We start from the raw sequence: 12,678 nt of genomic DNA, 5'->3' as shown, positions 1-12,678 counted from the left end.
TCTTCTTCTTCTTTGGTCTTTTCTTTGACACTTTATTTCATTTTTATATTTACTTTCCTTTTCATGGTCAATGTCTCATCTCTGTCTCGACTTCCTTCCACCTCAGTGTCCGAAGGCTAGCGCTTTCCATGTTTAATGCCATTTTGACACTAAACTAAGAATGCTAGATAAACCCATCTACTGTGCGGAGAAGTCTGGTCAGAAGTGGTCTTCATGGAAGAATTGCGGCCAAAAAGCCATACCTCCGACGTGGAAACAAGGCTAAGCGACTCTACTATGCATGAAAACACAGGTACTGGGATGCAGAAAAATGACAGCAGGTTCTCTGGACTAATGAGTCAAAATGTGAAATATTTGGCTGTAGCAGAAGGCAGTTTGTTCACTGAAGGGCTGGACAACAGTGCAAGAATGAGTGTCTGCAGGCAACAGCGAAGCATGGTGGAGGTTCCTTGCAAGTTTGGGGCTGCATTTCTGCAAATGGAGTTGGGGATTTGGTCAGAATTAATGGTCTCCTCAATGCTGAGAAGTACAGGAAGATACTTATCCATCAAGCAATACCATCAGGGAGGCATCTGATTGGCCCCAAATGTATTCTGCAGCAGGACAATGACCCCAAACATGCAGCCAATGTCATTAAGAACTATCTTCGGCGTGAAGAAGAACAAGGAGTCCTGGAAGTGATGGTATGGCCCGCACAGAGCCCAGATCTCAACATCATTGAGTCTGTCTGGGATTACACGAAGAGACAGAAGCATTTGAGGCTGCCTAAATCCATTGAAGAACTGTGGCTAGTTCTCCAAGATATTTGGAACAACCTACCTGCTGAGTTCCTTCAAAAACTGTGTGCAAGTATACCTAGAAGAATTGGTGCTGTTTTGAAGGCAAAGGGTAGTCACACCAAATATTGATTTGATTTAGATTTTTATTCTGTTCATTCACTTCTTCTGTTCATGCATTTTGTTAATTGGTGAACAAAAAATTAATTACATTTCTATTTTTGAAAGCATTCTTATTTTACAGCATTTTTTTCACACTTGCCTGCCTTTTGCACAGTACTATATCTGAAACAGCACACATCACATGGCTATGGACTTGAAGTGAAGATTACATTAATTTCAAATGCATTCATACTGTATATGTTAAGGCAAAAAAAAAAAATCTTTTTTTTTTTAACAATTAGATGAGGTTAGATTATTTTGTATTGTCTTTCTAGTGGAAATACATATGTTACCGCAGTCCATATAGTGCACGTGCCTCATTACAACACAACATATGGCAAATAAATGGTTATATAGCCCCTTTATCCAAAGCACTGTACAATTGATGCTTCTCATTCACCCATTCATACACATACTCACACACCAACAGCAATCAGCTGCCATGCAAGGCACCAACCAGCTCATCAGGAGCAATCGGGGGTTAGGTGTTCTGCTCAGGGACACTTCGACACAGCCTGGGCAGGGGATCGAACCGGCAACCCTCCGACTGCCAGACGACTGCTCGTACCACCGGGGCCAATGAACATGAACATGAACATGTACACAGAAATTCAGGCAGGAAACCACCCATACATCTTTCCATGTAGACATCCATAGTTTTCCTTTTTACTGTGCATTGTGTCACCTGGGTCTGAGGTGTTGCTGCGCTGGTGTTGACTACAGCTGTTCACGGACAGCCAAGTTCAAACCAGAGCAGTGAGGTCGTGAGTCTTTAGCCAAGTGCTCCCTCTCAGGGTACTATCCCTCTTCAGACCACAGGCAGACCATTGAAAGCTCCTCTCCAAAAGAAATGTCCAGCCTTCGGCACTTCTTTTCACTTTCTGTCAGCACGCTGTGGCTCCTATCTCTGCTTAATCCTCCAGTTGACCCCAGCATTTCTTTCCTCCACTTGGGGAAAAAGAGAACATGTTTATGCTAATACACCAGTTGCTTACATTGTTTTACAACAATCCAGTGTGTGCTCAGGCGATGCTCACACAATTAAAGTAATGATTTCCCTAAAGTAATGATGTTTAATCATAAATAATTCCTCTGAAGGTGTAACTGTAACACTGGCTTGCAAATACAAATGCATCATTATATGAATTTGATAATAGATGGTTGAAATGTGACATACTCTTTTTTATGGACCATATGTATTATGGAACTCAGATATATTCTTCACATACTGTGCACTGAATTATGACCAATATTAATTTTCTTTCATCTCTCACCACTTACAATGCTTAATTTTAGTTCTGAAATAACTTAAGGATGTCTGTTGCTAAGAGAACTTGAGGAAATAGGACAGCAACACTGCATAAGTGCATGATCTCCCCATTCCTGCAGTCAATCAATAACCACCTCCCTTAATATTATTAAATTGGATCATGGAGTGGATTATTAATATTCTGTAACACTTATCCCACCCTCCCTCCTGATGTGATGCTGTTGAAGTTTTAGAAGTGATTTATGTATGTCCGTGAGCATAAAAAGATCGCATAAATAATTCAATCATGAAGGATATATCACTACCAAGGACAGGCCTTTTGCAAGCCAGTCCCCAATGGGCTAGTTTATTAGAAGAGTGCACTCACTTGATTAAAAAAAGACACTTCCTTAATGCATTGTATTTTATGTCATACCTGTGAGAAAAAATATGTATTTATGTGCTCCCAGTGCCATTAATGGGGTTAATCATGATTTATATAAGGTGTGCACGTGTTTAAATAGTAAATCGTTCAATACCAAGCTGATTTATGAGGAGGAGAGATGACCAATGCAATAATATGAGAGGAGTATCTTTTGCGAGGAATCATTCTACAGTGACTTTGACTTTCCAGATTACATGCAATTTTCTTTAAATAAAATATATATTTCTGCCGTATTTGTTATGATGACCTTTCTTTGATGTTATTTCATGACCTTTTTTTCAGGCCAAATAAAGAACAACCAAAAATAATTTATAAGGTGTATGTATTCTTTCCATTCTTGTTCTGTTTAATCTAACATTGAACTTCATTTCTGTTCATTACGCACCTGAAAGAACAGATGTGGCTATTATTGATTCTCCATGTTCACTTTGAGTCTTTAGCTGTTCCTAAGCAACAGCAATAATTAGGCTGGCCATGTAAAATCAAACACGCTTTATTCAAGTCAACAGGCGGGAGCTGATATAAGGAATATCACAGGAATGTACTGTGTGGAATCAATCGCTCTGGGTCACTGTTTAGTTTTCTTGTGTACCCAAGGGTAATACAAATATTGGCTAGTTATGTTCTATTAGCAGAAGGATAGTGCAGATGTTGGCAATGTTCACACTTTTTCCAGGACAGCTGTAGTAACAGTCATACTCACTGCCGTTTTACACACACATACTCGCACACACAAACACACACACAAACACGCGGACGCATGCACACACAAACACATGCACACGCACACTAGCACACACACACCCACACACACTTGAGAGGACCAAAGATCCTAAGTGTGAATGAGCATGTGGGCTATCATTCAGAGTACCACAGTTAGCAGCAATCAACCTTGAATGAGAATTATAATAATGTCACACTGCAATCAAGCATGGAGATTCTGCTGTGTGGCGCACAGACCAAAAATCTGATTGCCGAGTAGTAGTCAATTATTCAGCCTGTCCACAGCTGACTACAGTTTTTCACTGTGCAGTGAGTTCCTCTGGTCAACTACTGTGTCAATCACACAGGCAATACCAAACTCTTTTGGATATTAGCTTGTCTAATTAAGTCGGGTGCCTGCCAGTTTCTCATGGAAATATCCATTGTGGGTGGTGTTCCCTTCCAGAACTGGACTATACAAACTTGGCGGCGTTAAGCACTAGCAATAGGACTCGCAGCCATATTTAGCATTTATATTTATATAAACATATCCAACATGCCCCTCTAAAAATCTGTCCATTTGAGGAATGATTTGATAAATTCAATTTACATTATCAGAACTCAACACTGTTTCATGTTTCCCAACGTTTGTTGTAATTGTTGTTCATGTGGCTGTGCTGGTATGTATGAGTGCAAGAGTACAATCTTTCTGGCTACAGCTTTTATATCACCATCATATTAAACTGTCCAACAAGACATGGACTGTCATGCTTATCACAAAGCCATTTGCTCGTACTCAGCTGACAGCTGTGGGTGAGAGGAAGATTATTTGAACAGCTCCACAAATCTCAACCCAAATCATCAAATCATTTGCACTCACAGGCATAGCAATCAGAACGCAAGACAGCTTTCAAAATAATTACGTCAGTTAAAAAAAACAATGCTCCAGCACTCTTTTCCTGTTTTCATCTCACTATTTTCAATACTGAGAATGCTTACATTTCAATATTTTAATGAATTAATTAAACGAGGAGGTAAAAACCATTTGTTTCTGGACTCTTGGCTGTAGGCAACATGGAATAGATGGGCTGGATGATCTGTTTCAACAAGCCTTTCTACATGTTCTTTTGACTTTTTAAAGTGGATGCTATTTTCACAGACTGGCATTTAAAAGTAAAAACACACATCAGTTGCTTGACACAGAATCGTTCCTTTCTGATACCAGTTCAGGGACTCAAGCGCTGAAAAACTTGTTGGACTCACACTGTTCTTGAGTAATTTCATGGCTTCCAACTGCAGTAGACATCTCTTCGAAGAGCAGAGGGGGAAAACGACAAGTATCCATAGAGAGAGTGGCAGTTGAAATGATAATCACTATTATAATGTTTTTAATCATGTACAGAAAGAGAGCTATATTGGTTTGTAATTCATCAAGACAACAATTGATTTATTTACCATCTCTTTCACAGATGCGCTGTTAAAACGGATGCTCACTCTGAAAGCAGCACTAAAGTAACCCATTTTAAAACATATTTAAATGGTATTTATTATTTTTTTTCCCATTCAGTTATGAATGTAACTGTGGATTGAAGTTTCTAAAATCACAAATATCCATCTTTTTGTAACTGAAAAATATGAATTCGGCATAGAGAACAGCACCATATTGACTTGGTCTCAAACTGCTTGTCTGCTAATGAAATGGGGAAGGCGTGAAATGGAAAAGGCCGTTTTGTAATTACAGTGCTGCGCTGGAGCTCATCCCTGTACAATCACAGGTCTTTGTAAAATAATAAATGCAAACTGCAGTGGTCACTTCTGGAATTTGTTTAAAATTGGCAGAAAACTTTTGTTGGAATTGTGATGGAGCTCAAATTCTGAGCCAGGCGTGACTCTACTGCAGTGATGCGCTGTCATTGCTCCATGCACACAGCCTGGTTAACCACATTGCTTAAATTCCAAAAGCCATTTTCTGCTGTGAGGGGTATCATACCAATAGTTACCTCTGCTAGTAGAGTGCAGAGTCTTTGGATTCCCACCCAATTAGGCTACTTTAAAGATGGAATTGTGGGTGAAAAATAAATGGGGTTGTGATTTTGTGGTGGGGGTGAGACACAGTTAATTGGATGTATCTGCCCTTAAAGCTGGAAAAGTTGTCACAAGCCCCGTTTCTGATCGCAGTGGATGGGTTTTTAAGAAACCACTGGGCTGGAGATACTGTATTTCTGACCTGGTAACACTGGTGCTGGCCATGATTTTATCGCTCTCAACTGCTTCTCTCACATCACACACACACACACACACACACACAAACACACTGGTCGGATTAGTCATGGATGGCTGAATCAACTAGGGTTGCCAGATTTCAAACTTGTCAAACCGGACTCCATCTGTACACATGCACATATTGTCATAACCAATTTCAGGCCGGTTTGGGGGATGTCAGAACAAATCAGCCTTACATTGGCACACTTGCATTGTGCAGTCAAGACCACAAACCAAACTTGTACGAATACTTTTAAAACCGGCGTCGGGCAACATTAGAATTGATAAAGAAGATGGGTGGGCTTTTTGTTTCGTTTTTCTGGCCAAACTGCATATTCCTTAAGTTCAATGATACACATAACTCCTTTTACACTTTTATACGTGCATTTTAATCAAAACATCAATACGAATATATACATTTTTATCCTACTACATTCACAATTATCATTCCAATAAGACCTGTATGGCTACTTGATGTTTTTCAAAGGAGGTTTTTCCAAAGGGAAACCTTTATTGGATGTGTTTGCAACCTGAGAGAATACATTACCTTACCTAAACAAATGGACTGAGGTACGATAGCATTGGGACGAGTCTCAATGTTTCTGTTTGTCAGATTTTTTTATTTTTATCTATAGTGGTTTGGACAGTAAGATGGTATCGTGCTGTTCCACTGTCCCCTCAGATTGAAAACCAGGCACTCGTGAAATTGATAAACTGAGGAATTGGCGTCTCTCAGTTGTCTCTCTGTGCACACTAACCCTCACCACAGCATGTGCAGATAGGCCACCACTTCAAATGTTAAAACATAAGAAAGCTGATGATGTGAATGGGCCATTCAGCCATCATCATTTTGCCTGCTCTCGAGCAATATCAAGCACTGCGGCAGACAGACCTGTCCTTAACACAATGAAGGTCTGTGCTATTATAATGCACGGTAAGTTATCATTCCTATTGACGCTGCCTGGTGTGAGACTTTATACCATATACCTACATACCTCATTGTCAGAACTCAAGCTGAAACAGCTTCTTTTGTCCAGTTTGATAATCACAATAAAAAATCACATAGACAAGGCAAGTTTATTTCTATAGCTTATTTCAGATAATTCAAAGTGCTTTGCAAAGGCATAAAAAGTTACTGTAGGAGCAAGCACACACATAAAAACGGATTGTGTGAGATGCCTGCACAGTGTTTTTGCCAGCAGCCAGCTCTGCCCCTCGGGTCCTTCCTTGTGCCCCCTGCTGCTTGGGAGGGATCCATAGCTTGGGACACCCTCGGGTTCAGAACTTTAGATGTACTGCATCAGGTCCGCACGATCATTCTGACCCTATATTGCACTAATCTTTGTCTAATCTTTGGTTTCTGTTCAATTTAGTCCTGGGGCTGTGTTCAGCAGCAGTGAGCAGTGTTACTCTGCTCATCTTAGCCATCAGCCGCTACTCCAGCTGAATGTGTCTCTACCAAAATGAACACATCATATGGCATATTAAAGCCATGCCACCAAGCTATAATAAAGTAATGGCAACCATCGCGCAGCAGGGCAATGAAGTTTTAACAGTTTATTGAATTTATTGGGAGCACACAGCACACTGCTCACTACCACATCGACAAATTCATTTATTTGGTTCACGTGGTAAAAGTCGGCCCGGCCAGCGTTTTCAGTAGCCGTGAGCAAACAGAGTTTAAGAATGTGCCGGAATGAGACGGCACTGAGCGTTACGCCCCGGTCAATGTGTAGGACTACCCCGCCCCCCCACCCCCCCCCACTTCTCTTCATCGTAAATGACATCCCTTGTGTTTTCAGCAGTAAGTCAATTTGCGGGAGAGCTAAGAAGTGACAGTTGCGCTAAGGCATCAGAAGCGCTTGCGGTAATCACGCCAGTCACCTTCAATGACTTCTACTTCAGCAATAAAACTTTATGAAGCTGATATTCCTGCAGGCGGCACGCACTACACGTACAGCGCTACAGCAGATTGATTACTTACTGTGGGCGGCCATCCCAAATAGCGATGGCATTCACTGTTCAGCTAAATCCATATAAAAATTTCTCTATTAGCATTTCAAATGTGCTTTGTGTCTGAGCATAGCCCGATATCTATACTGACCTCTGTAAAACAAAAGACTATATGTATTATATTTCAAAAATAAATCAAGGGGAAATACTTGGACATTTGCAACCCAATTCCTGTGAATAGACCTTCCAAGGACATTTGATAAATATTGTCTTGTACTGTCAACCAAACACTGGAAGAAATCAATGTGCGTGCTTGTTCCTACAGTAACCCAATGCTAAGGACAAATGATTGAACCAAAGCCTTTGTCACGCAGAGCACCATTTTAGGCAGCGTGTAACCATGAAGTTTGTGATCAATTCCATTCAACTTGGGCTTCAACCTGTTTTTCATATTTTTCTTCCCAAGATTTTCATATTACTCCTGGTTGGGAACCTTGGCAACTATAGCTCACAGCTGTTTCTACCCTCTTTTCAGACATTCACATTCAACCAATCACACGCATTTTTGAAAAAAGATTGTTAACTCTAGCACATTCCTATTATTATGTTGTTGTTGTTGATGTAGCTGTTTTTTTGTGCTTTCTTTGATGATTTGTCAGGGAAATTCCTTACTGTAATCACTCATGGACATTTTTCAAGTTCAATATCTAGTCCATTGACCCCTTCCTTATTTATTTCACACAAATCCAAACGTTTATATCCTATCCCTTTTTACCACTTTACACTTGTGGTGCGTTCACTGATGTCTGAAGTTCAGGTCATTCAATTCACCTCTGGGCATTGAGTCTATAATACCAGTATTACACAATGTGTAATGTCTATACACAAGGGTTTTACTTTACTCTTTTTTTTCAAACCGTTTTGTTTTTGTTACTTTATTTTTATATCCATTGGAACATGAAAAGGGCATAAAGACTGGAGCTCTACCACGCATGTTTTTATTTATTCATAGGACATTATCGCATGAATGCTTCACATATGTTGCAGCCTGGCCCCTCTGACTCTTCCGACACTGTTCTGCGGTGACTCTTCCAGATAGACAGCGCTTTTAATTGGCCTGACCTTGTTAAGTTCAGAAGTACTGTGAGTATACACATGTATCCCTGCAGGAGAAAGCACCCTGCCCCCATCCCCCCCGCCACCCCCCGCCTCCCTGGCCTTCACAGGTCACCAGGGTTGCAATCAATGTATTTATTTACATTTCCTTAACACGTTCGTAACCCATCCCCACTGGGGATGGTGTAGAGGTAGGTGGGAAGTTCCTAACAGATGCTGTTTTTAATTGACTACATTCATTATTAAGGACTCCTGTGGCTTCTTCAATGTAGCTGGCAGTGGAACTAAAGCACACGCTCCCAAAGGCGTGCTGTGTGAGTTGACAGAATTGCAGGCGGAAAGAGTAAGAGAAACATGAGGAATTGTATGTTTGTCTAATTCAATCCCTGTCAAACTGCGGTTTTCTGTTTTGTCGTTTTCTGTTACTTGTTCTGTGCTGTTTTTACTCGCTCAGCTCATTCCTTAGTCCTCCCGTTCATTCATTCGATTCAACCGTTTGTCATTTTAGTTAATTCACCTATGTATTTAATACCCCTCTGTTTCCTGTATTCCTTTGCCAGATTGTTATGTGCTTACTCCAGACTTTCCTGCATGTTTTTAATTGCCTGACCCGTTTTGTATACCCCGACTTTTGTTTTCTGCATTCTGATTCTGTCACTGTTTTGATCTGCTGTTTACATTTTTGGACTGAACATTGTGATTACCATTCCTGGATTCACCCTTGTAGTGTTACCAGGTCGGACTGCTTTGACTGGTTGACAAACTTTAGCCTGTGACCTCGACTCGTTTTGGATTATCGTTACTGCATCCATTTGTTGGCAATTGGCCCGTGCCTGTTTTACTTGTTTGGAATTTAATAAAACCTGCTATTCTGCGCATTTCCTGTTGCAATTGGTTCTTCAGCCCTGGTGCCTGACAATCCTACACCTATGCTATAATCATTACAAAAATGTGTCTAATTTACATTAATGTAGCTTATGTAAGGTGAAATCTTAAGATACAGAGACTTATATGATACAGTACATGATAAATTAGTATTAGTATACAATGTAAGTCATGAATGACATTAATCTGGAATCAAATAGCCTTGCAATTAACCACTATTCTTTTAAATTGCATTTGCTATACAATCATGTAACAATATATATGGCAAAGTTAAAGACAAATTACAAAATGTATCTCTTTTTGCAGTATTGATGATATTATGCCAGCTAAATAATAATTCCCCTTCTACAAAAAAACTGCTTGAGGAAAAAACATAACACACACACTCTCACACACACACACACACACACACACACACACACGTACCTTTAGCGATGCTTTGGTAGTGTTGCTGGCAATGGCGGTCGTCATTTTGGATGTTTCCTTTGTAGTGCCATGGTAGAGGATATTTGATATATGTGGCACGTCTCCCTTGCACTTCCAAATCCATTACAGGACAGCCTGTGAACAAAGCCTCCCTGTTTTGGAACCCATTGCTCTGTCACTTGCCTGAGCACTTCCCATGGAGATTGGTGTGTGTTGTGGAGAGTGGTGTGCATTTGCCTTCAATTCCTAAAGCTTATTGGCCAGAAAGTGCTATTGTGGTCCGGTTGTAGGGCTGCAGGTCAACACTAGACCCTAGATTGCGCTATGGCTCATCCAAATAGAAATCAGTAACATTCTAAAAGCAAGCCTTGAAATCTAAGTGCATTCTAAAGATAAGCAGGACAGCTGTCTGAGTGCCCTCACAATTCTAGTTTGATGTCCGCTCTACTAGAGCTCTACCTGAGCAAAGTGGACTGGCTCAGATTAACGTGTCACCTTGGTTAAAGCATTATAACCTTCACTTCCATCTGAGGGTGTTCGTGATTACTATTAGTGATTAATAGGCTCCTGCACCAGCAGGTCATGTGTTTTAGAGCAGAGTGAAATGGCCAGATTTAGAAAATGATTGAATACAAATACATTAGATGTAGCAGCCTTATAATCACAATCACAGGCTGTTACCATGTGAGATACGGAGGGTTTACTCACACCAGCTGTACACATCAGGGAAAACCACGTTTTTCTTTACTTACAGTACTTAGCTTGTTTGCTAGTCATATCTCAGCATATTAAAATTAGAGTGCGACAGCAGTCTTACTTGACCGGCACCAAGGCAATGCTTAATAATTGCAGCTTTTCAAAATTGTATACCCGGCTTTGTTTTAGGTAAAACGAGTTCACCCCTCAGCAGGTCAGTGGGGTGTTGTTTTGTTGGAATAGAATGAATGCATTAGAGTAGGAATACATTTCTGAGGCATTATTCTCTCTCCATTTAGAGACTATGTCCATTGTGTTCATGATTGGGAGGAGCTAATGCACCAATGAAGGTTGAAGGGACTTAAACCATTAAAAATGAAGCCACTATGCCAGTCATCCAGTCAGCCATTATGCCATAATAGACAAGTGCCTTCTTTTATGCCAGTGCACAAATCAGCATACGTAAAATGGATGCTTCTTATTAAAAATGAATAAATAACCAGACATTACTCCTTGAGAAGGCCTTGTGACAGAGTGCCTCACTATTACCATATGGGCATAGTGCAATGGATGCAGCCGGACAAACCCAGGAAACAAGATTTATCTCTTTCAGAGGTCTGACATTGTCAGTTCTCACACCCCAGTGTTCATAGACACACTACCAAATGCTGTGGAGAAATATGACATTCATAATCCAACATTTGAGAAGTGCTGTGATTAAAATCAAATGACAGCAGTTAACTAGAGTGATAATGTATTTGATACTTGTAGCAATATCATCAACAGACATTTACTTTGCATAATGTTTGTTTTAATAGAGCTTTCACAATAATCTATGTGGACAGTCTCTAGCATCGCAGGCATTAGATGGGATTCCAATGGGTTAATAAGCTTTACTACTGTACTGTGTTCACAAATCCAGTGCTTTGATTTCTCTCAATGTGCTCAAATACTCAGGAAAGGCCTTTTCAGCTAACCTCACATGTACTTAATTTTCTATACTGCTGGAAAAAATGGCCATTGCCCTCTCAGTCTTCCCTACCTACCTTTCCATATTTTCATTAAATTTTGCTAATCCCCTTCTCATTGATTTTCCACACGGAGGGTGAAGGCAGTTAACAAACTCAACTTGGTGCAGAGCCAGACTCCAAGTCCTTATTGCGTACCCTTACAGCATATCTTAGGAACTGAAGCTTCTTCTTCATTGTCATCTTCTTCTGAACAAACACTTTTTTAACAAAAATGTTTTTGTTCACTCAAGTTTATACTGTAGATAAAGATGACTTAGATGTTTGCTCTATAACATACAATCACCAGAGAATACACTCACAGTGTATCCCAGCATAGCTCACCATATGCATATAATCAGTGCTTTGAGTTTGATCTTCTAAGACAGTGGTTCTTCTAAGACAGAAAGTTGGTCCTGAGGGACCACTGTGTTTATTTAATTTTTTTATTATGTCTTTTATGTCTTGAGGGATCATTTACCCTCTTAACCCCACATTATTCCAGAAATAACAATACATGCCATGTAGAATAAAAGTCCCATATATCGCATTGAGTAAAGTTAGGAATATAGTTATATACAGTCATAGCAACTGATCAAATTGACATAATTGCTTTGCAAATGATAACGAGCCAAACCTGCATCATGTTACCAGTGCGTCAAGTGGAGTGAAGTGGACTTATTCTTCATGGCATGCGTGGCTATTTTGTGACTTAAGAGGGTAAATAATCCCTCAAAACATGGAAGGAAAATTCAGAAAAATTAACAGCTTGTTAAAATTCTGGGATTGCAATTATATGGTTGGAACGAAAACCAGCATGCACAGGAGTCCCGCAGGACGGAGTTTGAGAACCACTGTTCTCGGATGTGCCCGTTGCTTCAGAAAGCTATTACATGCATTTAAGGCTCACTGTTGGAAGAGATGCTTTCAAGATTCAGTGTGAAATTTACTCAGTGAAACCAATTTTGTCAGAGGCATCTGGTTTGGTGCACAGAACAT

The 12,678-nt window shown here is 40.2% G+C and overlaps 1 non-coding gene across 1 annotated transcript; it reads right to left on the bottom strand.

Annotated features, from left to right (window-relative positions):
• Nucleotides 1–7,018: 7,018 nt before the first annotated feature.
• LOC133138036 (small nucleolar RNA SNORD83) lies at nt 7,019–7,077 on the bottom strand. The gene has a single exon (XR_009709655.1). It is a non-coding gene; the product is annotated as a small nucleolar RNA SNORD83 (small nucleolar RNA).
• Nucleotides 7,078–12,678: the final 5,601 nt, after the last annotated feature.

Source organism: Conger conger, chromosome 9 (genome assembly GCF_963514075.1).
Source record: "Conger conger chromosome 9, fConCon1.1, whole genome shotgun sequence".
Lineage (NCBI taxonomy): Eukaryota > Metazoa > Chordata > Actinopteri > Anguilliformes > Congridae > Conger > Conger conger.
Note: the sequence above shows the minus strand (reverse complement) of the source record. Positions and strands in the feature narration are given on the sequence as shown.